Source organism: Bos indicus, chromosome 4 (genome assembly GCF_029378745.1).
Source record: "Bos indicus isolate NIAB-ARS_2022 breed Sahiwal x Tharparkar chromosome 4, NIAB-ARS_B.indTharparkar_mat_pri_1.0, whole genome shotgun sequence".
Taxonomy (NCBI): domain Eukaryota; kingdom Metazoa; phylum Chordata; class Mammalia; order Artiodactyla; family Bovidae; genus Bos; species Bos indicus.
In genome coordinates, this window is record NC_091763.1 from 43,972,228 (window position 1) to 43,999,730 (window position 27,503).

General features: G+C 38.7%; 1 protein-coding gene and 1 long non-coding RNA gene across 4 annotated transcripts in view; one reads left to right on the top strand and one right to left on the bottom strand.

The window, feature by feature from the left end:
* Nucleotides 1-7,602, top strand: part of LOC139182602 (uncharacterized) — a 10,342-nt gene extending 2,740 nt beyond the window's left edge. Inside the window, exon 2 of the long non-coding RNA XR_011566106.1 lies at nt 1-7,602. This is a non-coding gene — a long non-coding RNA (uncharacterized lncRNA).
* Nucleotides 1-27,503, bottom strand: part of PTPN12 (protein tyrosine phosphatase non-receptor type 12) — a 91,314-nt gene that overhangs the window by 55,658 nt on the left and 8,153 nt on the right. The window contains exon 1 of one of the 3 annotated variants that reach the window (XM_070787229.1): nt 5,489-26,348. The exons of the other annotated variants lie outside the window; for them this stretch is intronic. The gene's annotated coding sequence lies outside the window, so the exon portion shown is untranslated. Of the gene's footprint in view, nt 1-5,488; nt 26,349-27,503 lie in introns of those variants that run through there. 3 annotated transcript variants of the gene reach the window in all.

Below are 27,503 nucleotides of genomic sequence, written 5' to 3' on the forward strand. Positions count from 1 at the left end.
AGTATGACACTTCAGACATATAGATTTACCACCACCGCCGCCGCCACCAGCAAACCGTCCACCCCTCATCACAGTTCTACAGGTTTTACTCTTTCTGGTGAGTTAACAGGAGGACTCTGGCTAGAGTGTTATTTCCTTTCTGAACCCTCTCTTAAACCTTCCCTTCCTCATTGCTCCCAATTCCCAGAACTAAGTAGTCAAGAATTCATTGCTGTATTACCACTTGTGAAAAGTATTTATAGTTTAATGTCTCACCCATTAGACTATAATACTGAAGACAGAGACGGGGTATTTTATTGTACTTTATAAACTAGTGCAGTGCAAATCACATTAAAACGAGTGATTTCAAGAACTGTTTAATTAGACTTCTCAGGCAAGTCACAGAGATGTCTTTGATATGTTAGAATTTGTGATGCAAACAAAAATAGGGTTTAACAATCACTGTGTTTTAACGTTTCAAACAAATCACTTTCTCTTTACTTTTTAAAAACACAAAAGGTTTACTCCCCAATCCTAAATCAGTAACTGATTCTCAGAGGCCTCTAAAGCCATATACAATATGACTAACCTCTTTAAGGTATCCAGTTGTGTGTCAAGACTTGGTTCTTTAAAAGGGTACTTTCCTTGTTTATCTAAGGACCAAAGCTAATGAGAATGTGTTTGTGACGCTTGTTGACTCCAGAACTGTCTACTCGATTGTCCACTGGGTGTCCTACAGGCATCACAAAATGTCCAAAGCACATGTCCAAACAGCACCACCATTCAACAGTTGCTCAAGCCTAAAACCTGGGAATCATCCTGACTCCTACATTTACCTCCTCTCACCTCAACATCCAATCAATCCATTGGCAAGCTGTGTTAGCTCCACCCCTCAAATTTATCTAATTCTCTTCATATTAACCAAACAGACTTAGAATTCAGAGTACATGTAGACAAGAACAAGTATTAAATTTGATTCTTACCTGGATTTTCAATCAGGACAATTAAGAAAACAAATTGACAGAAAAACAGTAGAGCTTAAATAAAATTAAGGTAATTCAAATTCTTACTGGTGTAAGATGGAAAATAGATAAATTAGGTATTGGAGATCAAGCTTTCTCATACTCTGTTATTGGGCCATACGCTACTGACTCCAATTCCTGCTGCTATGTTGCTTCAGTCGTGTCCGACTCTGTGCGACCCCATAGACAGCAGCCCACCAGGCTCCCCTGTCCCTGGGATTCTTCAGGCAAGAATACTGGAGTGGGTTGTCATTTCCTCCTCCAGTGCATGAAGGTGAAGTGAAAGTGAAGTCGCTCAGTTGTGTCTGACTCTTAGCAACCCCATGGACTGCAGCCTACCAGGCTCCTCCATCCGTGGGATTTTCCAGGCAAGAGTACTGGAGTGGGGTTGCCATTGCCTTCTCCCCAATTCCTAAATGTCCCCAACAATTGAAAAAAAACAGTATCAACTTCATAAGACATTAATTTTAGTAAATATGCACACAAGAATATGCAAATCATAATAATGTACCTTAAAGTTAAATAAAATGAAATTACTTACTTTAAGCTTTAGTTATACTGTAGCAAAATATAAGAATAACTAAACAGTACTGCTTTTGCCATTGCTCTGAAATATTTCTGAACCAATTATCAGGAAAATTCATCTGAAGTTTTAAAAATCAGAAAAGTTTTAAAATTCATCTATGTGTACTGTGGCACATAGTTGGCACACAGTAACAACAGTCAGATGAAAAATTCATCTGGTTTTATGCCTAAAATATTAATGTTTTCAGTCACAAAAAGCCACTGAATCATAATACTACTGAGTTAACCCAACAACAATAAGAGGAAGATTATTAAGAGAAAATTCAAAAATTTAAAACCTCAAATACAAAGTAACAGCAGCAAGTAGGAAAATAAGAGTATAATTTCCATAAAACATATATGATCTCTAACTGGCTATTCTTTATATATTTACAAATATGTTTATGTGAAAATATGTATGCTACTAATAATAACTGTTATAAGCAATTAAAATAACAGGTCTTTCAACTACACAACTGCAATGTTTACCTTTAGTTGCAAATTATGCAGCTCTGCCTTTCAAAATTCATATTCCTATCTTTGCTGACCCTTTTACCTACTGCTGCATGACAGACTAACTTATCTGTCATTCTTCTTCAGAACAGCATAGCTATGCCTTCTCATTAAAGCTAAGTCAGGCCCATACAGCTGATTCATTTTGCTGTACAGTAGAAACTAACATAACATTGTGAGGCCACTATACTCCAATGAAAATTTTTAAAAAAGAAAAAGTCTAAGTCAGGGCTGGTACTTAAAAGACATACTTTGAAGTAAATAGGGGCCAATCGTGGGCTTCCCAGGTAACACAGCAATATAAAAAAATTCACCTGCCCATGCAGGAGATGTAGGTTTGATCTGTAGGTCAGGAAGATCCCCTGGAGGAGGAAATAGCAACCCACTCCAGTATTCTTGCCTGGAGAATCCCATAGACAGATGAGCCTGGTGGGCTACAGTTCACAGGGTCACAAAGAATCAGACACAAATGAACACGCATGCATAAAAGGGGCCAATCTTACCAGTCTTTAGGTAATAAAACAATTTTACTCTTTGTTCACGTAAATTTCAATGCTTCAGTTATCTTCAATTGGCCAAGCAAACTCCTTGCTTCTTTACAGTTAAGTACAGAAATCATCTTGTTGAAACATTTCCTGAGAACAGTACTGGCACCCAACCCCATCTTCCACTTCCTCCCATATTGCTTCCTCATTTCTACTCACAGCACTTGATATTTATCTCTCATCTAGGACATATCCCAATTTGTAATAATTATTTATATGTGTACATATACCATCCCTGATAGAATACGAGTTCCCTGAAGATAGAGACCATGTCTTATTCTATTAATAACAGCTACTACCAGTGTAACCTGTGACAAACTCCATCAAGTCAGTAACGCTGTTTAGGTCTTCTCAGGTGGTAATATTCTGGGGGAAAGGATGCAAATCAGAATTGGCCAGCAAACTTAGGAAGTGATTTTCCTTCCCTCCTTAAACTTCATTATCACTTCATAATGAGACAGCTTTGAGTCGAAGAAGCTAGGGTTCAATTCCTAGTTCCATTAAACACTAGCAAAGGAGATCTCTTCAACATAGTAGTTGTATAATCCTCCATGAATGGATGAAGCAATAGATCTTCATTATGAGAATTAGTTTTTAAATAAAACTTTGTACTGCAGGCTTTATTTTAAAACAATAAATATGGCAAAGCACAAAAGCTAACAGAAAAAAAAGTAGTAAAAAACTTCACAAGCCTATAATCATTTTTTGCATACCCTAGACAACAAGCAAATGGCTTCCTTTTCTTAAAGGAAAGACTCCAGTTCTCTAGTTGGAAAAGAAAATATAGTACTTTCTCAAGATCAAAATATTAGAAGAATATAATTCAAGTTTATCCTTTGCCTACCTCTAGGCTTTTTTTTTTAATGGAATAAACTAGAATCCTATTTGAACTAAGAGGACAATACAATTGTTTTGTTAATACAGCAAATGGAGGGAGGTCCGTTGAGGTTCAGTGGTTAAGATTCTGCGGCTACTGCAAAGGTCATGGGTTCAATCCCTGGTGAGGGAACTAACATCCCACATGCCACGTGGTTTAGTCTAAAAATAAATGTAAAAAACAATTAATAATTTAAATACAGCAAATGGGAAAAAAATGGGTTCTCAAGTTTATTTTTGTTTCTGCTCACAAAGTCCTCACCTTCTCTTTCATCTGTTTTTCATCATCCTTTATCTCATGCCCCTCTAACCATTTAACTCATGCAATTATTGATTCCATATTTTCTATGTCAATCCCAACTTCAAATATTTTCTTCCACTGCCCCCACAGCAAACTGCTCAAAACTTTCCAAAATCTACGTATTAATACTCCAGCTTCTGACTATGCCTCCTTTCATCTGGTTATGTCTTGATTTAAGAAAACACAATCACTATAGTCCTCTTTACTCTGTAGTTTAAACTGAGAAATACTCTAAGCCCAGACTCTCAAAGTATTCCAAAGCAATTCGTTACTAATCTCATTATTCCAAAATATATAATATAAATATACAGTAAACTTGAAGATTTTTAGTCCCAGGGTCAACACATTAAGTTACAATAATTGTCCAGCTAAAAAATAAAGACCCTTCAAATTAATAGTGTGGATGCAAAATTCCTATTTTCATCTTTGCAGAAACAAATGTAGCACAGGAAGAGTCACCTGCTGTTTAAGAAAGCTCAATTCATATTTACCACTATATGGAAATGAAACGTATACTTCTGGTAAACCATTAACTCTTGAACTCCCTGAAAATTTCATTCTTCTCTTTACCACTTGTACTGAAAACTACTTCTATGAAGTCACCAATAATCTCCAAAAGGCATCAAAATTAATAGCCTCAATTCCTATAAAGTGTTTACCAAATGATCTACCTCTTTTTAAAACTCTTTTCTTTGATTCCATGAAACAACTGTCTCTTGACTTTCCTCTTACCCTTTCGGGTCCTTTAAGTATATTTTCTCTATTCAACTATTGTCTCCTCAAATTTTGTCTTTTAGCAAGTCTATCCCCTGCTCCTTACTACTCCTTTAACTATTACATTGGGCTTCATTGGTGGCTCAGTGGTAAAGAATCTGCCTGACAATGTACGATACCCAGGGTATCTTCCCTGGGTTGGGAAGATACCCTGAGGAAGGAAATGGCAACCCACTGCAGTATTCTTGCCTAGAATCCCAAGGACAAGAGGAGCCTGGCAGGCTATAGTCCATGGTGTCAAAAAACAGCAGGATACAACTTAATGACTAAACAACAAACAACTATTATATGACACAATCCCCAAATCTGTGTTTTCTGGAACATTCACAACAGCCTCTCAAATCTAACTAGATACAAAGAAATTGACTGATTTTTTCAAATGTTTCTATGTCCCTTTTGATTTTCATGGCACCTCTGCCCTCCTTAGCCATTAAATCTCCCAGTAGTTTTGGACTTTCCCCACTTATCTGTCCACTTGCTTCCTCTCACATCCAACCAGTTTCAAGTTCTAGTGTGAATACCTCAGTAAACAGCTACCAAACCTGGCCCTTAACTTTCTAGTCCCACTACCAATGAAGAAAGACAGTTGTTTTACGGACAGAATGATGGGTAACTTAATTTTCTTTCCTTTAATTATATTAAAGGAATTGTATTGTCTTTTCAATTAAAAATATTTAAGAAACCCTTTGAATGACTAATAAAAAATGGGAAATTTGGTGGCATAACAAAATAATAAATAACTGATAATTAATATATGCAAAGGAGTAGAGACAGAAAAATGCATTTGTGTTCATCATCATGCATGCAAAGCACCCTACCCAACATTTACCATAGAGCTTGCCTTTAAATATGTAAAGTCTGAGAAAAGCATATAAGATCAACAGATGAGGAATTTAAGGAACATTTTTAATTACCTGCCTCAGATTAGCGGACTTCTTAGGGTGGTGGTTTAGTCGCTAAGCCGTGTCTGATTCTTGCAACCCGATAGACTGTAGCTCGTCAGGCTCCTCTGTCCATGAGATTTTCCAGGCAAGAATACTGGAGTGGGTTGCCATTTCCTTCTCCAGGGGATCTTCCCAACCCAGGAATTGAACCTGGGTCTCCTGCACTGCAGGCAGATTCTTTCCCAACTGAGCTATAAGGGAAGCACCTGACTTCTTATAGAAACTAGTAAATACCAAAATATCTTTATTTGTATATTCAAATAGTGTCTTTTTTTTTCTTAAAGACACTAAGAGATTTTAATCTCTTTTTGTGTGTACCCTAAGATTTGATGCCATACCAGAATAGAATACGTGAGACCACATTGCTCAGTACCAGCTACAATTTCTATTTCAAATTCAGAAAGCAATTTCCAACTGTACATTATAAGTCTATTTAGGCAGCATCAGACAAAATAAATTACAGACAAAATTCCAGAATGGCTCAATGATATTCTCCCTAATCCTTCCATTATGGATCTATGCAGACACCACATATATCCTTTAATTTACCTAAAAGCTTGAAAATTACCTAGCAAACCAGGCTTAAGTTTACAAGTCATATTTTTGTGTCTTCTCACTCCATTCCCCAAGTCTAGTTACATATAAGGAACTAGACTATCCTCCTATTAAAGGCTATGCTCTGCCAATTTTCCCTATCAATACATAAAAATGCTTTGATTAATATGAAGTATTTATGTTTTTAAGATATTAAAAAATAAGTATAATAAAGGATCTACTTGCACACAATCATTTCATTTTTCAAAAAGGAGACCAAGTAGAGATAAAGTCAAGTTAGGTTGCCAAACTTCTGTTTGTAAATTTAAATTTTAAATTCTTATTAGAGACAGTTTGGTAATTCCTTGAAAGGTTAAATATAGAATTACCATGTAATCCAGTGATTCCACCCCTAGGTATATACTCATGAGAACTGAAAACATATGCCCACACAAAAAACTAAACACAAATGATCATAGTAGTATTACTCATAAGAGTCAAAAAGTGGCAACAACCCAAATGTCCATTGACTGATAAATATAAACAAAATGTAATCTAGTCAAACAATGGAATATTATTTGGCCATAGAAAAGGAATTAAGTATTGATACATCCTTAACTAATGAAAGTTGAAAACATTATGCTAAGTAAAAGAAGGCAGACAAAAAAGCCACATGTCATTCCATTTATATGAAATGTCCAGACTAGGCAAATTTATAATCAGAAAATAGATTAGTAATTTCTACGATGCTAGGATGAGGAGGAATGAGGTGTGACAGGTAATGGGCGTGAGGTTTCTTTTTGTAGTGATTTCTGATGTTAGATACCGATGATTTCTTGCAAAAAGTATTTCATTCCGGCATTATTTTAGACTTGGTCCAGAAAAGGCCACATTATACTACTGTGAAGGTACGTCCACCCAGAGTTACCAAGGGCATGATTTTGTCTTCACATATCTCTTTGTAATAAAGATAAATATTACTCCTCTTCAGACAAAAAGCCAGACTTCAATCATGAAAAACTAGGACCCACTTACATACAATTATCAAGATTTCTGCAATATTTTAAATAAAAACAAACTTGCAGTTACAGAGTAAATACACAACAAAAATAATTTACAAATAAAATCTAGAATGTGTTTCTTAGTTTTAGAATCCTTGAATCAAAATAACCCAAGATTTTAAATAAAAGATGTGACATTTGATGACTTTCAAAACCATGGTCAAAGTCACTGAACAGAATTTACTAATATTTCCTCTAGTAAAACCTTTACTAATACAGGCAGAAGATAATGTCAATCTGTATAGCAATCTTGGTAGAAAAAATTATAACTGAAACTTCAGCTGACTTTAAGAATTGTTAATTAAACTGAATTATGAGTCCATATTAACTGTTCTGAGAGAATTTTACTTTGAAAACGAATCACAAGTTTTATTTTATTATGACTGTTAAATTTTCATAAACTGTCCTTTTTGTGCAAAAGATGAATATATAGAAACACTATAAAAGGACTCCTACAACTCAAAAAAAAAAAACCACACAATTTAAAAAGAGGCAAAGGACTTAAATACTTCTCAAAAATATATATAAAAAGCATATGAAAAGATGCTCAACATCACTAATCAGCACAGAAATACAAATCAAAATTACAATGAGATGCCACCTTACCAGTGCAATGGCTACTATCAAACAAACACCCCCCACAAACACACACAAAAACGAGTGTTGGTGAGGATGTGTAGAAACTGTATCCTCTGTGTACTGTTGGTGGGATTGTAAAATGGTGTAGCCACTGTGGAAAAGAGCACAGTAATTCAAAAAATTAAAATTTGAATCCAACAAGTCCACTTATGGATATGTACCCCAAGTAACTGAAAGCTGACTCTGAGACAGGTATACTCAGGTTCATAACAACAGGAGTCACAATAGCCAAAAGGTGAAAACAATCCAACTGTCCATGGATGGGCCAATGGATAAATAGAACATGGTATACAGACCAGTGAAATACTAATTGACCTTAAATAGGAAGGAAATTCTGACACATGTTGCAGCATGGATGAAACGTAAAAATATGTTAAGTGAAATAAACCAGCCACAAAAGAACAAATTCTTTTTGGGTATGAAGACTAGTTAAACTCATACAGATAGAAAGTAGAACGGTAGTTGCTAAGGGCAGACTGGGAGAAGGGCAATAGGAGTTAGTTGTTTAATGGGTGTAGAATTCTGGTTTTGCAAGATGAAGAGTTCCAGAGATTGGCCGCACAACAATGTGAATATACTTAGAACTACTAAACTGTACACTTACCACAATTAAAACTTCTTTTAAAAAAAGTAACAAAGACACTGAAAAAAAAAACTTTTAGTAACAAAGAAACCCTCTGTAGTTGTTTGAATAGAAATTAAATGCCCTAACCAAGGTAATGGCACCCCACTCCAGTACTCTTGCCTGGAAAATCCCTCGGACGGAGGAGCCTGGTGGGCTGCAGTCCATGGGGTCACTAAGAGTCAGACACGACTGAGAGACTTCACTTTCACTTTTCACTTTCATGCATTGGAGAAGGAAATGGCAACCCACTCCAGTGTTCTTGCCTGGAGGATCCCAGGGATGGGGGAGCCTGGTGGGCTGCCGTCTATGGGGTCGCACAGAGTCGGACACGACTGAAGCGACTTAGCAGCAGCAACCAATACAGGAAAGGGACCAGCTAGCTGTTGGGAAGTGACTTTAAAGTGTCTCACATTACCAAGTCATACAATATTCATGTAAGATTAGATAGCTCTGCTCTACTAATGACTTTTTGTCTTTTCATACTGCTCATGGAGTTCTCAAGGGAAGAATACTGAAGTGGTTTGCCATTCCCTTCTCCAGTGAACCACATTTTGTCAGAACTCTCCACCATGACCCGTCCCTCTTAGGTGGCCCTACACGGCATGGCTCAGTTTCATTGAGTTAGACAAGGCTGTGGTCCATGTGATTAGATTGGTTAGTTTTCTGTGACTGTGGTTTTCTGTCTGTCTGCCCTCTGATGGAGAAGGATAAGAGGCTTATGGAAGCTTCCTGATGGGAGAGACTGACTGAGGGGGAAATTGGGTCTTGAACCCACTCCAGTACTCTTGCCTGGAAAATCCCATGGATGGAGGAGCCTGGCAGACTACAGTCCATGTGGTCGCAAAAGTTGGACACGACTGAGCGACTTCACTTTCACTTTTCTGATGGGCGGGGCCATGCTCAATAAATCTTTAATCCAATTTTCTGTTGATAGGCAGGGCTGTGTTCCTTCCCTGCTATTTACCTGGGGCCAAACTATGGTGGAGGTAATGAAGATAATGGGGACCTCCTTCAACAGATCCCATGAGTGTACTGCTACACTCAGTGCCCCCAACCCTGCACCGACCCATGCCTCTGCTGGAGACTCCTGGACACTCACAGGCAAGTCTGGGTCAGTCTCCTGTGGGGTCACTGCTCCTTATTCCTGGGTGCTGGTGCACACAAGGTTCTGTTTGTGCCCTCCAAGAGCCTATTTTCCAGTCCTGTGTAAGTTCTGGCAGCTCTATGGTGGGGTTAGTGGTGACCTCCTCCAAGAAGGCTTATGCCATACCCAAGTCTGCTGCTCCCAGAGCCCGTGTCCCTGTGGCAGTCCACTGCTGACCCGTACCTCCACAGGAGGTACACAAACACAGTTCTGTCTCAAGTTCTGTCTATGGGGTCCCTGGGTCCCGGGGCACACAAGGTTTGTTTGAGCCCTCTTAGCATCCCTGGCAGGCGGTTTGATTCTAACCGTGAATTCGCCCCTCCTACTATAAAGGGCAATATCGCATAGGAACCTGGAATGTTAGGTCCATGATTCAATACAAATTGGAAGTGGTCAAACAGGAGATGCCAAGAGTGAACGTCAACATTTTAGGAATCAGCTAACTAAAATGGATGGAAATGGGTGAATTTAACTCAGATGACCATTATATCTACTATTGCGGGCAGGAATCCCTTAGAAGAAATAGAGTAGCCATCACAGTCAAGAGTCCAAAATGCAGTACTTGGATGCAATCTCAACAATGCCAGCATGATCTCTGTTCATTTCCAAGGCTAACCATTCAATAGCACGATAATCCAAGTCTATGCCCTGACCAGTAATGCTGAAGAAGCTGAAGTTGAATGGTTCTATGAAGATCTACAGGACCTTCTAGAACTAACAACCAAAAAAGAAGTCCTTTTCATTATAGGGGACTGGAATGCAAAAGTAGGAAGTCAAGAACAGGAGTAACAGGAGTTACTTTGCCAGGAGTAACAGGCAAATTTGGCCTTTGAATACGGAATGAAGCAGGTTTGCCAAGAGAACGCACTGGTCATAGCAAACACCCTCTTCCAGCAACACAAGAGAAGACTCTACCATGCACATCACCAGATAGATAGGCAACACTGAAATCAGACTGATTATATTCTTTGCAGCCAAAGATGGAGAAGCTCTATACAGTCAGCAAAAACTGACCAGGAGCTGATTGTGGCTCAGATCATGAACCCTCATTGCCAAATTCAGACTTAAATTGAACAAAGTAGGGAAAACCACTAGACCATTCAGGTATGACCTAAATCAAATCCCTTACGATTGTACAATGGAAGTGAGAAATAGATTTAAGGGACTAGATTTCATAGACAAGAGTGCCTGCTGAACTATGGATGGAGGTTCGTGACATTGTAAAGGAGACAGGGATCCACCATCCCCAAGAAAAAGAAATGCAAAAAAGGAAAATGGCTGTCTGAGGAGGCCTTACAAATAGCTGTGAAAAGAAGAGAAGTGAAAAAGCAAGCAGAAAAGAAAAGCTACCCATTTGAATGCAGAGTTACAAAGAATAGCAAGGAGAGAAAAGAAAGCCTTTCTCAGTAATCAGTGCAAAGAAATCAAGGAAAACAATAGAATGGGAAAGACTATAGATCTCTTCAAGAAAATTAGAGAAACCAAGGGAACATTTCAGGCAAAGATGGGCTCAATAAAGGACAGAAACGGTATGGACCTAACAGAAGCAGAAGATATTAAGAAGAGGTGACGAGAATACAAAGAACTGTACAAAAAAGATCTTCAGGACCCAGATAATCACAATGGTGCGATCAGTCACCTAGAGCTGGACATCCTGGAATGTGAAGTCAAGTGGGCCTTAAGAAGCATCACTACACACAAAGCTAACGGAGGTGATGGAATTCCAGTTGAGCTATTTCAAGTCCTAAAAGACGATGCTGTGAAAGTGCTGCACTCAATATGCCAGCAAATTTGGAAAACTCAGCAGTGGCCACAGCACTGGTAAAGGTCAGTTTTCATTCCAATCCCAAAGAAAGGCGATGCCAAAGAATGCTCAAACTACTGCACAATTGCTCATCTCACACGCAAGTAAAGTAATACTCAAAATTGTTCAAGCCAGGCTTCAGCAATCTGTGAACCAGGAACTTCCAGATGTTCAAGCTGGATTTAGAAAAGGCAGAGGAACCAGAGTTCAAATTGCCAACATCCATTGGATCATGGAAAAAGCAAGAGAGTTCCAGAAAAAACATCTATTTCTAATTTATTGACCATGCCAAAGCCTTTGAGTGTGTGGATGACAATAAACTGTAGGAAATTCTGAAAGAGATGAGAATACCAGACCTCCTGACCTGCCTCTTGAGAAATCTTGTATGTAGGTCAGGAAGCAACAGTTAGAACTGGTCAGGGAACAACAGACTGGTTCCAAATAGGAAAAGGAGGACGTCAAGGCTGTATATTATCACCCTGCTTATTTAACTTATATGCAGAGTACATCAAGAGAAACGCTGGGCTGGAGGAAGCACAAGCTGGAATCAAGATTGCCGGGAGAAATATCAATAACCTCAGATGTGCAGGTGACACCACCTTTATGGCAGAAAGTGAAGAACTAAAGAACCTCTTGATGACAGTGAACAAAGAGAGTGAAAAAGTTGGCTTAAAGCTCAACATTCAGAAAAGATCATGGCATCCAGTCCCATCATTTCATGGCAAATAGATGGGGAAACAGTGGAAACCGTGGCAGACTTATTTTGGGGGGGGGGGGTCCAAAATCACTGCAAATGGTGATTGCAGCCATGAAATTAAAAGACGCTTACTCCTTGGAAGAAAAGTTATGACCAAGCTAGACAGCATATTAAAAAGCAGCGACATTGCCAACAAAGGTCCGTCTAGTCAAGGCTATGGTTTTTCCAGTAGTCATGTATGGATGTGAGAGTTGGACTATAAAGAAAGCTGAGTGCTGAAGAACTGAACTGCTGTGTTGGAGAAGACTCCTGAGAGTCCCTTGGACTGCAAGGAGATCCAACCAGTCTATCCTAAAGGAAATCAGTCCAGAATATTCATTGGAAGGACTGATGTTGAAGCTGCAACTCCAATACTTTGGCCACCTGATGCAAAGAACTGACTCATTTGAAAAGACCCTGATGCTGGGAAAGATTGAAGTGGGGGAGGAGAAGGGGACGACAGAGGATGAGATGGTCGGATGGCATCACAGACTCCATGGATATGAGTCTGAGTAAACTCCGGGTGCTGATGATGGACAAGGAGCGCTGGCGTGCTGCAGTCCATGGGGTCACAAAGAGTAGGACATGACTGAGCAACTGAACTGACTAGTGAATTAACTTCTATACTTGGGAAAAAAAAAGAAAACCACTTTCTCAGTTTGTTGACATACTGTATCTGGACACTTATTATCAAAGGAAAAAGTAAGAATCAATTATCACCTCATGAGGATATGTCGTATATCATTTTTTTCCTAACCTACTCTCTGCGTCAGGTATTCTTTTAGGTGGTACAGATAAACCTGCCCTTATGTAGCATATATTCCAAAAGTAGATCCTAGTCATGTATTTCATTCCTTCTTCTATCCATCATTTGTTTATAAGTTTTATCTCATCACTACTACTACTGCTGCCACCCAAGATTTTAATTTTCTATCTGCCAAAGATAATCTGCTCTATTTATTTTAATTCCTCCACAATACGTAGGGTCTTCCATGTATCACATATACAATGAAATATGACAAGTCTTTTAAACAAAACTGGCACTGATAATCACATTCAGAGCATCACATAGTCAATGAATTGGCACCCTATTATCACACTTATAACTTACTCAGTTCAGTAAGTTGAGATAATATAGTCTGTATAACTGGAGAGTATACATTTAAAATGCTACTTGAGGGACTTCCCTGGTGGCTCAGTGGTAAAGAATTCCACCCTTGCACCACAACTACTGCACGTGTGCTCGAGAGCCCACGAGCCACAACTACTGAAGCCCGCACGCCTAGAGCCTGGGCTCAGCAACAAGAGAAGCCACTGTAATGAGATGCCACACACGACAACTAGAGAGGAGCCCCCGCTGGCCACAGCCGGAGAAAAGCCCATGTAGCAGTGAAGACCCAGCACAGTCATAAACAAAATGATACTTGAAATTTCATCTGTGTTGTTTACCATTATACTGATATATGAAACGGATAGAAAATGAAGTGTAATTTAAAGTAATTATTTAAATGGAATAAGATAGAAAGTCCAGAGATAAATCCACACACCTATGAGTAACTTATCTTTGACAAAGGCAGCAAAAATACACAATGGAGAAAAGACAGTCTCTTCAGTAAGTGGTGCTGGGGAAACTGAACAACTATGTGTAAAAGAATGAAATTAGAACACTTCCTAACGGCATACACAAAGATCAAGTCAAAATGGAGTAAAGATCTAAATGTAAGGCCAGAAGCTATAAAACTCTTAGAGGAAAACACAGGCAGAACATTCTATGACATAAATCAGAGCAAGATCCTCTATGACCCACCTCCTAGAGTAATGGAAGTAGAAACAAAACTAAGCAAGTAGGACCTAATTGAGTTTAAAGCTTTTTTGCACAGTAAAGGAAACTATAAAAAAGATGAAAAGACAGCCCTTAAAATCGGAGAAAAGACCAGCAAATGAAACAACTGATAAAAGTGTACGTGCGTGCGCGCTCAGTCGTGTCCGACTCTGCAACCCCGTGGGCTGTAGCCCGCCAGGCTCCTCTGTCCATGGGATTGCCCAGGCAAGAATGCTGGAGCGGGTTGCCATTTCCTTCTCCAGGGGATCTTCCCAACCCAGAGATTGAACCTGTGTCTCGAGTCTCCTGAACTGGCAGGCAGGTTGTTTACCACTAGTGCCACCTGAGCAGCCCAACTGACAAAGGATTAATTTCCAAAATATACAAGGAGCTCATGCAACTCGATATCAGAAAACAAAAAACCCAATCGAAAAAAGCAGGCACAAGTTCATTTAACAGACATTTCACCAAAGAAGACAGATGGCTAATAAACACATGAAAAGATGCTAATCATCACTCATTATTAGAGGAATGCAAATCAAAACTACAATGACAGATCACCTCACACGTGTCAGGATGGCCATCATCAAAACATCTGTAACAAGAAAGGCTGGAGAAGGTGTGGAAAAAAGGGAACCCTCTGGCACCGTTGGTGGGAATATAAATTGATACACCCACTATGGAGGACAGTATAGAGATACCTTAAAAAACTAGCAATAAAACTATCGTATGACCCAACGATCCCACTATTGGTCATCTATCCTGAGAAAATCAGGATGAAATGAAAATGACATATGTACCTCAATGTTCACTGCAGCTCTATTTACAATAGCCAGGACATGGAAGCAAACCTAGGTGTCCACTGACAGATGAATGGATAAAAAAGCTGTGGTACATACATATAATGGAGTATTATTTGGCCATAAAAAGGAATGCATTCAAGTCAGTGCTAACGAGGTGGATGAATATAGAGCCTTAATTACACAGAGTAAAGTCAGAAAGAAAACAACAAATGTCGTATATTAACACACATATATGGGATCTAGAAAGATGGTGCTGATGAACCTATTTGAAGGACAGCAACGGAGACACAGAAATAGAGAGCAGATATGTGGACACAGTGGGAGAAGGGTCATGGAAACATTCGCATTACCATATGTAAAGCAAATAGCTGTAGGAATTTGCTGTATGCCTCAGGGAGCTAAAACCAGGTGCTCTGTGACAACATAGAGGCGTAGGATGGGGTGAGAGATGTGGGGGAGCTTCAAGAGGAAGGGAACACATATATACCTATGGCTAATTCATTGATGTATGGCAGAAACCAACACAATATTGTAAAGCAATCATCATCCAGTTTAAAATAAATGTAAAAATAAATCAAATAAAGTAATAAGTCCCTTGTCCTAAATAACATACCTGAAAACACTTTGTTTGTGATTTGTTTCTATATTTTATTACCTACAATGTCACCAAAGAAAGTTTTCAATCTTTCATCGCCAAGGGGGAAAATGTGTAAATGGGTGTTAATACATACATATAAAAACCTATCCACAGAGTCTTAGAAATGAATATATATGTGTGCCTGCGTATACACACAGTTTCCCAGATGACACAGTGGTAAAGAACTCGCTTGCTAATGCAGGGGATGTAAGAGGCTTGGGTTCAATCCCTGGGTAGCGAAGATCCTCTGGAGTAGAAAATGGCCACCTACTCCAGTATTCTTGCCTGGCAAATCCCATGGAGAGAGGACCTGGTGGGCTACAGTTTATGGGGTCGCAAAAGAGTCTGACACGACTTAGTGCTAAACAACAACAACATATTTGTACAGTAAGAGCAAAGGGAGCCATTCTCGTGGAATGATAGAAGCCTCTCAAAAGTCCAAGTTCCCAGATACCTACCAAGGGCAAATCTTGCAAACTGGCTTTTCTGAGGATAGCAGTCCCAAACTTGTTAACTTTTTCTGCACATAATTATAAATGAAAAAGGAATCACCTCTCCTCCATCTCTCTCCCCTTTGAAGTAATCAACCAAGTTAAGCTTCTTGCCTTCCAAAAAGAGTCTTACCTATCAACAGATCTAGAAAGCTAGTTTTTCTCTATCCTGGCTGACATTTGCTATTATCAATTTCTGAATTGCCATAATTACCAATTTTTGAATTTTACCAAGTTTGGTGGGATCTGATGGACCTGTCTCCAAAGTAACTGCTAAAATAATTTGTAATTCTCTGATTATTGAATAGGTTGGTGACTTTTTCCCCATGTTTAGTAATTATTTACATTTTCCTTCTGTTAATTTTCTTAGCATTTTTAAATTTTCCTACTGGAGTATTCTTTTTATTTATATAGAGAAGCTACTTATATTTTAGATAATAATCCTCCAACTATCAAATGTGTTAAAAGTGTTTTATCTTAATCCACTGCTTATCTCTGCATTACCTTTCATATTGCAGTTTTTTTGGTGAGGTCAAATTTGAGCTTTATTATTGTAATGTCTGTGCTTTAAATACAAGTCAGGAGAAAAAGCACTCTAATCAGATTGGCTTTGTCCCTAAATGTTTCACCAGTCTCTTTACATGGCATACTCACTCCTTTAGTGAACTATTTAAAAAGTTTGCCCAAATATGATGGATCTTTTTGAACTTACTTATTTGAAAATAAAATGAAAAACTCTTGTAATTCAGCTACTATTTTAGACTACAAAGGGAAATCTCATGAAAAGCAGTCTTCTCTTGCCTCACTTTGTAAAGTAACTATTCTTAAGTACTAGCTAATTTCTAATAGGATGAGGCCATCAGCATCTGGTCCCATCACTTCATGGCAAATAGATGGGGAAACAATGGAAAACAGTGACAGACCTGATTTTCTTGGGCTCTAAAATCACTGCAGAAAGTGTCTGTCACCATGAAATTAAAAGACATTTGCTCCTTGCAAGAAAAGTTATGACCAATCTAGACAGCATATTAAAAAGCAGAGATATTACTTCGCCAACAAATGTCCATGTAGTCAAAGCTTTGGTTTTTCCAGTAGTAATGTATGGATTGAGAGTTGGACTATAAAGAAAGGTGAGTGCCGAAGAACTGAACTGCTGTGTCAGAGAAGACTCTTGAGTCCCTTGGACAGCAAGGAGATCCAACCAGTCCATCCTAGAAGAAATCAGTACTGAATATTCACTGGAAGGACTGATGCTGAAACTCCAATACTCTGGCCACCTGATGCGAAGAACTGACTCATTTGAAAAGACCCTGATGCTGGGAATGATTGAAGGAAGGAGGAGAAAGGGACAACAGAGGATGAGATGGTTGGATGGCATCACCGACTCCACAGACATGAGTTTGGGTAAACTCCAGGAATTGGTGATAGACAGAGGAGCCTGGCATACTGCAATCCATGGGATCGCAAAGAGTTGGACACGACTGAGCAACTGAACTGAACTGAAGGGAGGCCATTAGGGTGATTTGGCACTTTACTGTCAGCTTCATTTCTCTGAGTCATACAAAACCTCCTGTCATAATACTTAATGTGTAGTGTAGTTACACTGACAATCTCTGGGAGTACATTATTTTAGAGCATATCCCCTATAATCAAACACTTATTGTTTAAATTATAAATATTCTGCTACCTAGAACACTTCCTCTAAATCTACTTTTACTACTTCTACTGTGGAAAACTGATTTAGTATTCATTCTAAAAATTCATAGTATTTTTAAGCAATTCCTTGATTATTATGTCTTAATACTTATGAATCACTAACAGCTCTACTATATTAGTTATTTCTATAAATGTTCTTTTTGACTGTGCTTGTTTAGTTAATAATTCTACAAATTGGTGTTCTCTGTGCTTGCTTAGTCACTCAGTGGTGTCCAACGCTTTGTGACCCCATCGACTGTAGCCCGCCAGGCTCCTCTGTCCATGGGACTTTCAGGTAAGAATACTGGAGTGGATAGCCATTTCCTTCTCCAGGGGAATCTTCCTGACTCAGGGATCAAACCTGTGTCTCCTGCATTGCACGCAGATTCTTTACCACTGACCTACAGTGGTAAAGCCCATCATACCCAAAAGTAAACTCATGTCATTTCGAGTAAAAACCCAAGTTCTAACAATGACCTACAAGAACCTGGATGGTTTGCCGTAACTCCCAACACTATCCCAAATCTACTAAATCTACTACTACTCTCTTCCTCGTTCTGCTCAAGCACACTAGATTCCCTGATATCCCAACACACTCTTAACTCAGATACTTGGGCACTTAATGCTCTTTCTGTCTGGAATACTCTTCTCCCAGGTAAATGCATGGCTTACTCCTTATTTCAAGTCCCAGTTCTATGTCTTAACTACTTTATGTAATAATAATATCTCCTACACTTGTCATATGGTGAAGGTGAAAGTGAAAGTGAAGTCACTCAGTCATGTCCGACTCTTTGCGACCCTGTGAACTGTAGCCCACCAGGCTCCTCCGTCCATGGGATTCTCCAGGTAAGAATACTGGAGTGGGTTGCCATTTCCGTCTCCAGGGGATCTTCCTGACCGAGGGATCGAACCTAGGTCTCCTGCATTGCAGGAAGATGCTTTAACCTCTGAGCCACCAGGGAAGCTGTAGATTTATCATATTAAAAACCTGTTTTTCGGAGAAGGAAATGGCAATCCACTCCAGTATTCTTGCCTGGAGAATCCCACGGACAGAGAAGCCTGGTGGGCTACAGTCCATGGGGTCACAAAAGTCAGATACGACTTAGTGACTAAAGCACCACCACCACCAGTAACAGTTTGCAGACAAGCACGTCCAATAATACTGACTGATCTAAGGTCCTTCTGAATTTCAACGCTCCACACAGTCCTTCCTTTGAGAAGGAAAAAAAACTTACTCTTCTTAGTCCTCTCACTACATTATTACTATTATCAGCATATTTAAATGCTTTATTGAAATATGACTGAAATAAACTACACATATTTAAAGTGGACAGTCTGAGCAGTTTTGACATACACGTACCCAGGAAAGCTTCTGGAGTAGGAAATGGCAACCCACTCCAGTATTCTTGCCTGGGAAATACGACAGGTAGAGGAACCTGGTGGGCTACAGTCCACAGGGCTGCAAAGAGTCGGAGACGACAGATCACGTGAGCACAGGAAAGCATCATATCACTCAAGATGGTGAGCAACCAGTCATTCCTGAAAGTGTCATCCTATTTTGTTGTAATCCTTGCTTCTTGCCCACTTTGTTCCTAGACAACCACTAATCTACTTCCTGCCACTATAGATTAGTTCACATTTTCCAGAATTTAAATAGAATCATAGAGCATGTTCTTTTTTGTGTGTAATCTGGCTTCTTCCATTATGATTTTGAGTTCATCCATATTGCAACATTTATCAGTAGTTGATTTCCATTTTATTTTTGAGAACTATTCTGTTGTAGAATTCCACCATCATTTGTTTATCTGTTCACCTGTTAATGGATATTTTCGTTGTTTACAATCTTTGGCTATTAAAATACACAGAATGCTGTAAAAAAAAAAAAAAAAAAAAAAAAAACCCTGTTTTTCAGCTCTTCCTATATTAAAGTTGCACAAGACTTTGTAGTCCTTCCAACTTAAAGGGTATAATCTATTTCCTGAACCTTTGAGGTTGAGGTGGCATTATAACTTGCCTTGGCCAATAGAATGTAAGAGCACTTAGAACATATTTTAAAATATTAGATATGGCATAAACAATAAATATATGCACACAAAACATGGCTTATAAACAATATAAAAACTGGTATATAATAAAGCAACAATGGGAAAATTAAATGTGCTGGTTAAATATTCATCTATACTTCTGGTCTAGATTAAATTGCATTTTCCAGAAATACTTTAAAAAGAATCCACCGGCCATCGTAAGAAGGTAGAGTATGAAAAAATATCAATGTTTTATTATTGTCTGAGACTCTTAATATGCAGCATTAGAACTGATGACACTGGAGAAGGAAATGGCAACCCACTCCAGTGTTCTTGCCTGGAGAATCCCAGGGACAGGAGAGCCCGGTGGGCTGCCGTCTATGGGGTAGCACAGAGTCAGACACGACTGAAGCGACTTAGCAGCAGCAGTAGCAGCAAGGCCGTGATAAAAAATAGATTCCATTTGTGTTCTTTTGTTATTTAGCATCATCATCATATTTAAAAAATACTTTACGTATTAAAGTCGTAAAAATTCCAAATATAGTATTAAAAATAATACATGGAAGGCTGATTTATTCCCCCTTCCCTTAAAGCAGCAGAGAAGCAGTTTTCTAGGCGTTGAAGAAATGGCTGGCGATTTACCAAGTGTATAATTTGAAATAATTTTAATATAAGTTCTAGTGGAAATGGAAACTTGGTCAAAGTGCTACCACTCCATCCTCTAGCTAGAGTAATAATGCCATTTTTCAAAATGAAATAGAACAGCAAAAACTGTGTCTTGCTGTGTCTCTTAGAAAGCTAGCTTTGAGACTAGCATTGTATTATGAGAATAACTTTTAATATTGATGACCATGCAGTATCAATTTGTTAAATGCTTTGAACAAAATTCATACTTTATTTTTACATGTAAGAAAAAAATAAAAAGAAATTTTATATATAAAAAAATAACCGATGTCACTGTAATATTTTATAAGATTTGTAAGATTATTTTCTATTTTTTAAATATTCAAGTATTCAATTATACTTCCCTTAAGACCTAAGAGCACAAAAAACAGGAAATATGCTGCATCTGAGCCAATAATAGAGGAGAGAGACTAAAGAGGTAGGTGAAAAACTAGGTATAATAATATTTCATCGTCTAGGAAAGAAGAGGCCAAGAAAGTAAAGTCAGCCAGTGCCTACTTAATTACCCATTCAAGAAAACTTAGTTTAAGCATATATCTTATAATTAGTAATAACTTCTTTGAATGCTCTTTTTCACACAAAGTATTTCTGTTTCTAGCTTTTGAACTATTAAAATACCCATCCTCTTTACTTTTCCATAAAATGAAAAGATCAAAACATCTGGCATGTTAAACATTAAAACTGTATTTCTTACCTTAATGATTAATTTTCTACTACCTAAATTATACAGTTATGAAAAAATAAAATTTATTATTTTGTGCAACATCGACTAATGCCAGTGAATAGGTTTAGAGATAAACATTTAAACATATTCAATTTCTTCAAATAGTTGCAAAATCCTAATATTAGTATCTATCTGCACTATGTTCCTCCTTGGCATTTATAACCTATTTGCAGCACTAAAAGTAAAGAATTATTAACAACTAGGCATAAATTACAGGAAATTTCTAAATTATACAGTACATCCAAATCTACCTCTAATACCCATTAATGAATCTTTGGCACAGATAAGCCAATGGACAGAGTAGATAAAGATAAGAGGTACACAGTTAGGCAGACAGACTGCACAGAGACAGACACACTGACAACCAGGCAACACACAGTATTAAAGTACTTAAATTTTAGATGAATCTAACTATATTTAGATTTATTCATGCAAAATCTACTGGGGAGAAAATATATTAGTCTTTCAGACAGTGATAAATTTCAGATGTATATTTAGAGAGAGAATAAAAAATGACTAGATATAATACTCTGGTAAATCTGATCTTTAGAATTATACTTTCATCTAGAAGGTAATGTTCTGGTTTCATATTTTAACACTGAAAAATTATAGCTTAAATCTTAAGTACCATAAATAAGCAGCTTATAGATTATCTTACTTTTATAGTTTCTACACAGTTTAAGGTTTAGTATGTACTGTATATGTGAAATTATGCTCTGCTAGAGCCAAGAGAGTTCTCTCAAGTCACAAGGACTCCATGCTTCTTTGTCCCTTCTCTGAAAGAAGGTGGGTGGAGTTTACTTGGGACTGAAACCTTAAAATAGAAGCTCATTTTTCCCCTCCAGTTTTGCTTCAAAGGTTTTTGTATTAGATACATCTTGGGCTGCCAGTCTAGTTAAGCTAAGGAACTATAACTTTCTTTCCCTAAGAAAAGTCCCTACCAATCACATCTGAACAAACTTCCCATCCTGGTCAACTTCACACATTTATACTACACAGTACCTATCTCACTGGAAGCAGGTTGACTGATGGGATGTGAATTTCAGGAATGTGAACGTGAGACAGCAATTCTAACTATTCTGAGCTATTCATCTAAACAGAGATAAAGTGAGGAACATAAGTTAGCTCACTTAAGAGATGCCTTTATTCAACAGCACGTGTAGTGAAAGTCAAATGTGGAGAGCTAAGAGTAAAGCAGGTGCACAGAGAAGCAAAGACAAGTGTCCAAGCCGCTCTAGATGGAGAAACTGATAAATATGCAGAACCACAAAGAGCTGAAATAGTCACCCAGGTTATGGATGGCTGCCATTTCTTGGTTCCTGTCCTTAAAGCAGTAGAATACTCAAGGGCAGTATTCTACTGTGAGATATATATGCTGCTGCTGCTAAGTCGCTTCAGTCATGTCCGACTCTGTGCGACCCCATAGACGGCAGCCCACCAGGCTTCCCTGTCTCTGGGATTCTCCAGGCAAGAACACTGGAGTGAGTTGCCATTTCCTTCTCCAATGCATGAAAGTAAAAAGTGAAAGTGAAGTCACTCAGTCATGTCCAACTCTTAGCGACCCCATGGACTGCAGCCTACCAGGCTCCTCCATCCATGGATTTTCCAGGCAAGAGTACTGGAGTGGGGTGCCATTGCCTTCTCCAGTGAGATATATATATACACATATATTCCCCCTGCCCAACTTAAACTGGTTTCTTGGAGAAGGAAATGGCAATCCACTCCAGTATTCTTGCCTGGAGAATCCTATGGACAGAGGAGTCTGCAGGCTACAATCCATGGGGTCGCAAATGGTCAGACACGACTAAAGCGACTTAGCACGCAAACTGGTTTGCAAGTAGGCTACAACCAAAAATCTATACCAACAAAGAATTTTTCTATAATTTGAAGGATATTTATGCCCCACTTTTTTCCTTTTATTAACTTTTCCCCTAAATAATAATAAGACAACCGTTGGTCTCAGCAACATCATGCTACAGAAAAAACATCTGCCATGATCTTGGGACAAACTTAGCTCTGGCAACTTCTAACTGTAAAACCTGTAACAAGCTCCTTAGTTTCTAAATACCGTTCATGTTTCCTTTAACATCAAAGGGTCTATGACTTATAACTCCAGTGTACAATGAGGGGAGAAGGTGTCCAAAAAAAGCCACTCTCTACATTTTCACAGAATGGGAGCTGACTTTTTTCCATTCTCACTATAGTTGTGGTCCCAAATGTATTGTCTCAAAATATCAGTCATCACCTGCCACTGCTGCTGCTAAGTCGCTTCAGTCGTGTCAGACTATGCGACCCCATAGACGGCAGCCCACCAGGCTCCCCCGTCCCTGGGATTCTCCAGGCAAGAACACTGGAGTGGGTTGCCATTTCCTTCTCCAATGCATGAAAGTGAAAAGTGAAAGTGAAGTTTCTCAGTCATGTCCGATTCTTAGCGACCCCATGGACTGCAGCCCACCAGGCTCCGCTGTCCATGGGATTTTCCAGGCAAGAGTACTAGAGTGGGGCGCCATTGCCTTCTCCCAGTCATCACCTAGAAAACTCAAATATACTGAGGAATCTAAACTAAACAGAGGCTTACCACTATAAATAACTTGCTGAGGTTCTATAGATTCTTTTTTACTGTAATTTTTTTACAGGGCATTTTTAACAGAAGCTAATGAAAACCACTTATCTGGCCAATTAAGAACTTTATAAACTGAGAGTACTACTTTATATATCTGGGATAAGGTAAAATTACCAGAGTAAAAAACACTGGCTTTGTGGAACTCCATTTTAAAAAGATCCTTCATAACAACCAAACCATATATTGTAACGAAGAGTAGTAAACAACTATGCCACAATTATGAGACATCAACACTCCTCACCAAAACATTCAGGAATGCTGAGTGAGGCCAATACTATATGCATCTCATACTCAGCATTTAGGCTGTTCTCCCTTTGGGAATCTCTTCCTGTTTATGTGGTTGTATCAGCTTTGCTCATTTTTTACACTGCCAGCCACCCTGTTCCTCTCATCTACAACCCACAGTTCTTATCTCTGTGTCTTTGCAAACGCTGTTTGTTTTCTCTCTCTGAAATGCCTTTTATCCTAGTCCACCTGACAAACTCTCCCTTCAAGAGCCAAGTCAAATGTGGCCTCTGTGCTAAAACCGTCCATGTTCTCTTCAGGCAGGTTTAGGCTCTCCCTCTATGGTTTTAATCTTGAATATACTTCCCTTAGAGTAATAACACATCTTAAACTACTATTGAGTACCTTCTATGTACTACACTAGAAGCTTTATTTTGGTCCTTAGGTAAGTATTATAGCCCCAATTTCCCTACTGCTACTGCTGCTGCTAAGTCACTTCAGTCGTGTCCAACTCTGTGCAACCCCATAGATGGCAGCCCACTAGGCTCCTCTGTCCCTGGGATTCTCCAGGCAAGAATACTGGAGTGGGTTGCCATTTCCTTCTCCAATGCATGAAAGTAAAAAGTGAAAGTGAAGTTGCTCAGTCGTGCCCTTAGCGACCCCATGGACTGCAGCCTACCAGGCTCCTCCGTCCATGGGATTTGCCAGGCAAGAGTACTGGAGTGGGTTGCCATTGCCTTCTCCGAATTTCCCTACATAACCTGCCTATATGCATAACAGGGCCAGGACAGAAATTACTGTATGATTCCAAAGCTGATTATCTTTCTACTAGTCTAGAGTTTCTAAGATTTTTTGGAACCCTTGAGAATCTAAGAACCTTCACCCCTCTCTCAACAGGTTTACACACAAAACATTAAGTATAATTTGAAAGGGTTTACAGACCCCCTGAAGCCCATCCACTGCTCCCAGGACAACTTCTTGCTGCTTCTCACAAGTCTATTCACAGCCAGTAAATTTCTTAAGCGAAACAACTGTCATATTTTCAGTTGCCAGTTCTAAACACAGTGCCTAGGGTGTAGTGAGTAGATGGGAGGAATCATGACAGACCTGCATTTTTGCATTTCTTCAGAGCCTACCAGCAGAACTACTCAAATGTTGTTAAAAAGCTTTTCAAATGTAGATTACAACTAAAAACACTTATTACAGGAACTGTAGGTATTAGCATGCATCCCAAAGCCTCTGAGATTAACATGATCCACATTCCACATTCTCTAGGAAAAGCTTTTAGGGAACAACTACTTATATCTCCCATAAGCCAGTTCACTGACACTCTAATCTTATACAAATGGAAACGATATCTGTGTTATTTCACAGGGAAGGAGGTAACTGTCAAGGTTTGAATGCATGAATCCAAAAAAATTAAATACTACAGGAAATATGAAATGCTGGGAGAGGGGTTCAATTCTTGTTTGGAAGACTAGTGATTTAGAACAAGTGCGTTTATCACCGAACTTGCCTTAACAAGTCTTCAACTCAAATCTAATGAAAGGCTTTTTCTCCACAGTATTAAAATTCAAATTTGCAAAGGAGAGCAAGTGCTTTAAGATAAACTGGACTAATAGATTTATCTCAGAAAGTGAGAGTTAATTACGATTCTCGCTTCTGAGTTCTGGGTGAATGTGGTTAAGTTATTCTAAATTTTTAGTGTCCTGATCTTCAAAGTACTGGACTATAAAATAGAAGGAAAGTTTTCTAAGAAAGCGGAAAAATATGTTCAGCAGTACAAACACAGATAAGCATTTTTCAAGGATGAGAAACAGCTCATTCCAGAGGAAAGAAAGGACACACACTGCAGAGTACACGAGTTTAACACTGGAAAGGTATGAGAGACTCTGTTAAAGGCTCTGGAAGGCCAGGTTAAGGAGCATAAACTTTATCCTATTGGCCTGTGATTCTAAACCAGGACAAAAACTACATAAAGGGGTAGGGAGAAGGAGGAAGGGAAATTTGTAAGAGGGACATATAATTACAATTTGAAGAAAAGCAGAGCTTGGGTTTAATGCTTTGAGTTGCCTTGCTGCTGCTGCTGAGTCGCTTCAGTAGTGTCCAACTCTGTGCAACCCCATAGACGGCAGCCCACCAGGCTCCCCCATCCCTAGGATTCTCCAGGCAAGCCTTAGGCATTTAAAATTCCAATACTTTTAATGATCATCAAAAGAAGCCTTGAGGGTTCCTGTGAAGTCACATTTTTCTGTGATAAAAATAAAACCAATAAAAAATAAAACCAACTTATGTTTCCAATACGGTTCTATATAAATATTAAATGAAACAAAAGTAGGCAGCAAACAGTGGGACTCAAACCCACATCTGATTTTTTTTTTTTTTTTTCACATCTGATTTTAAAACCAGTATGCCTTCCATTATCCTACAGATGCCAGCACTTGAAAGCGGTATTTTAGGAAAGTGAGCATGATATATGGAAGGAATTACTTAAGGCAAGAAACTACAGGCAAGGAGAGAACAACAGCTATTGCTGGAATCACTCCTAAGACACCCACAACTTACAAGATACCGCTACTGTTGAAGAGATGCCAGTGAACTGATATCTGGATTTTCTTAATGAAATCTAAAACCAAAAGTTAAAAATGGACATTTTATTTAAATTAATAGTCTATGATAATATACCCAGAGTATGATTCACAGAGTACAGGATACACAGGTAGTTACTTTAAGTGCTTCCCTCAGTCCTTATGACAACAACCAGTGTCCAGAGGAAAATATGTACCACACTATTTTCCACATTTATGTAGAAGATATTACAATCAATAAATACATACTTATTTAGGGCTTCTCTGGTGGCTCGGAGGTTAAAGCGTCTGCCTGCAATGTGGGAGACCTGAGTTCGTTCCCTGGGTTGGGAAGATCCCCTGGAGAAGGAAATGGCAACCCACTCCAGTATTCTTCCCTGGAGAATCCCATGGACAGAGGAGCCTGGTCAGCTACAGTCCACAGGGTCGCAAAGAGTTCGACACGACTGAGCGACTTCACTTACTTATTTAAAAGTTTTACTAAATTCACTCCAGTACTTAATCTTTTATTTTTTTCTTTTTTCTTGGGTACTGAAAATAAAAACATCTGTGCAAGCATGCCTGTAGGCAGATGGAGGAAAAAGCAACTCTCATGCTGGTCTAAGAGACAAGCCTCTTGGACCACTTGAAGAATCCACCTGAAGAATAAATCTGTCTTACAGCATTAAGCTCGCTACAATTTCTGCTCACGCGACAGCCATTAATGCCTAAATGCCAGGCACTACATTAAGCAGTGGGGATACAGAGATAATTAAGTCCCAGTCTCTAGCCTCAGAGGCTTTCAGTACAGGGCAGTCAGAAATGTAAATGTTTATGAATCTAATGAACTGAGTATTATAGAAACTCAGAAGTGTTTAACATATGAACAAAAAACTTTAATCTATTTAAATGTTAATATCTTACTTTCAGTTTCAATCTTTCAAAACCCTTTTCCAAATTAAATGTCAAATATTGACAGAAAAAAAGCTAACAATATTCTAAAAGTAAATATAGTAAAACAACCTTGAGAATTAACACTTCAGGTAAATTTTTAGTGTTCTAGCTCAGTGAGACATGTATGGAAAGTTACTTAAAAGTTCACTTCCAATTGTGAAGTTAGTTAAAAGATAAATACATTTGGCTGGAC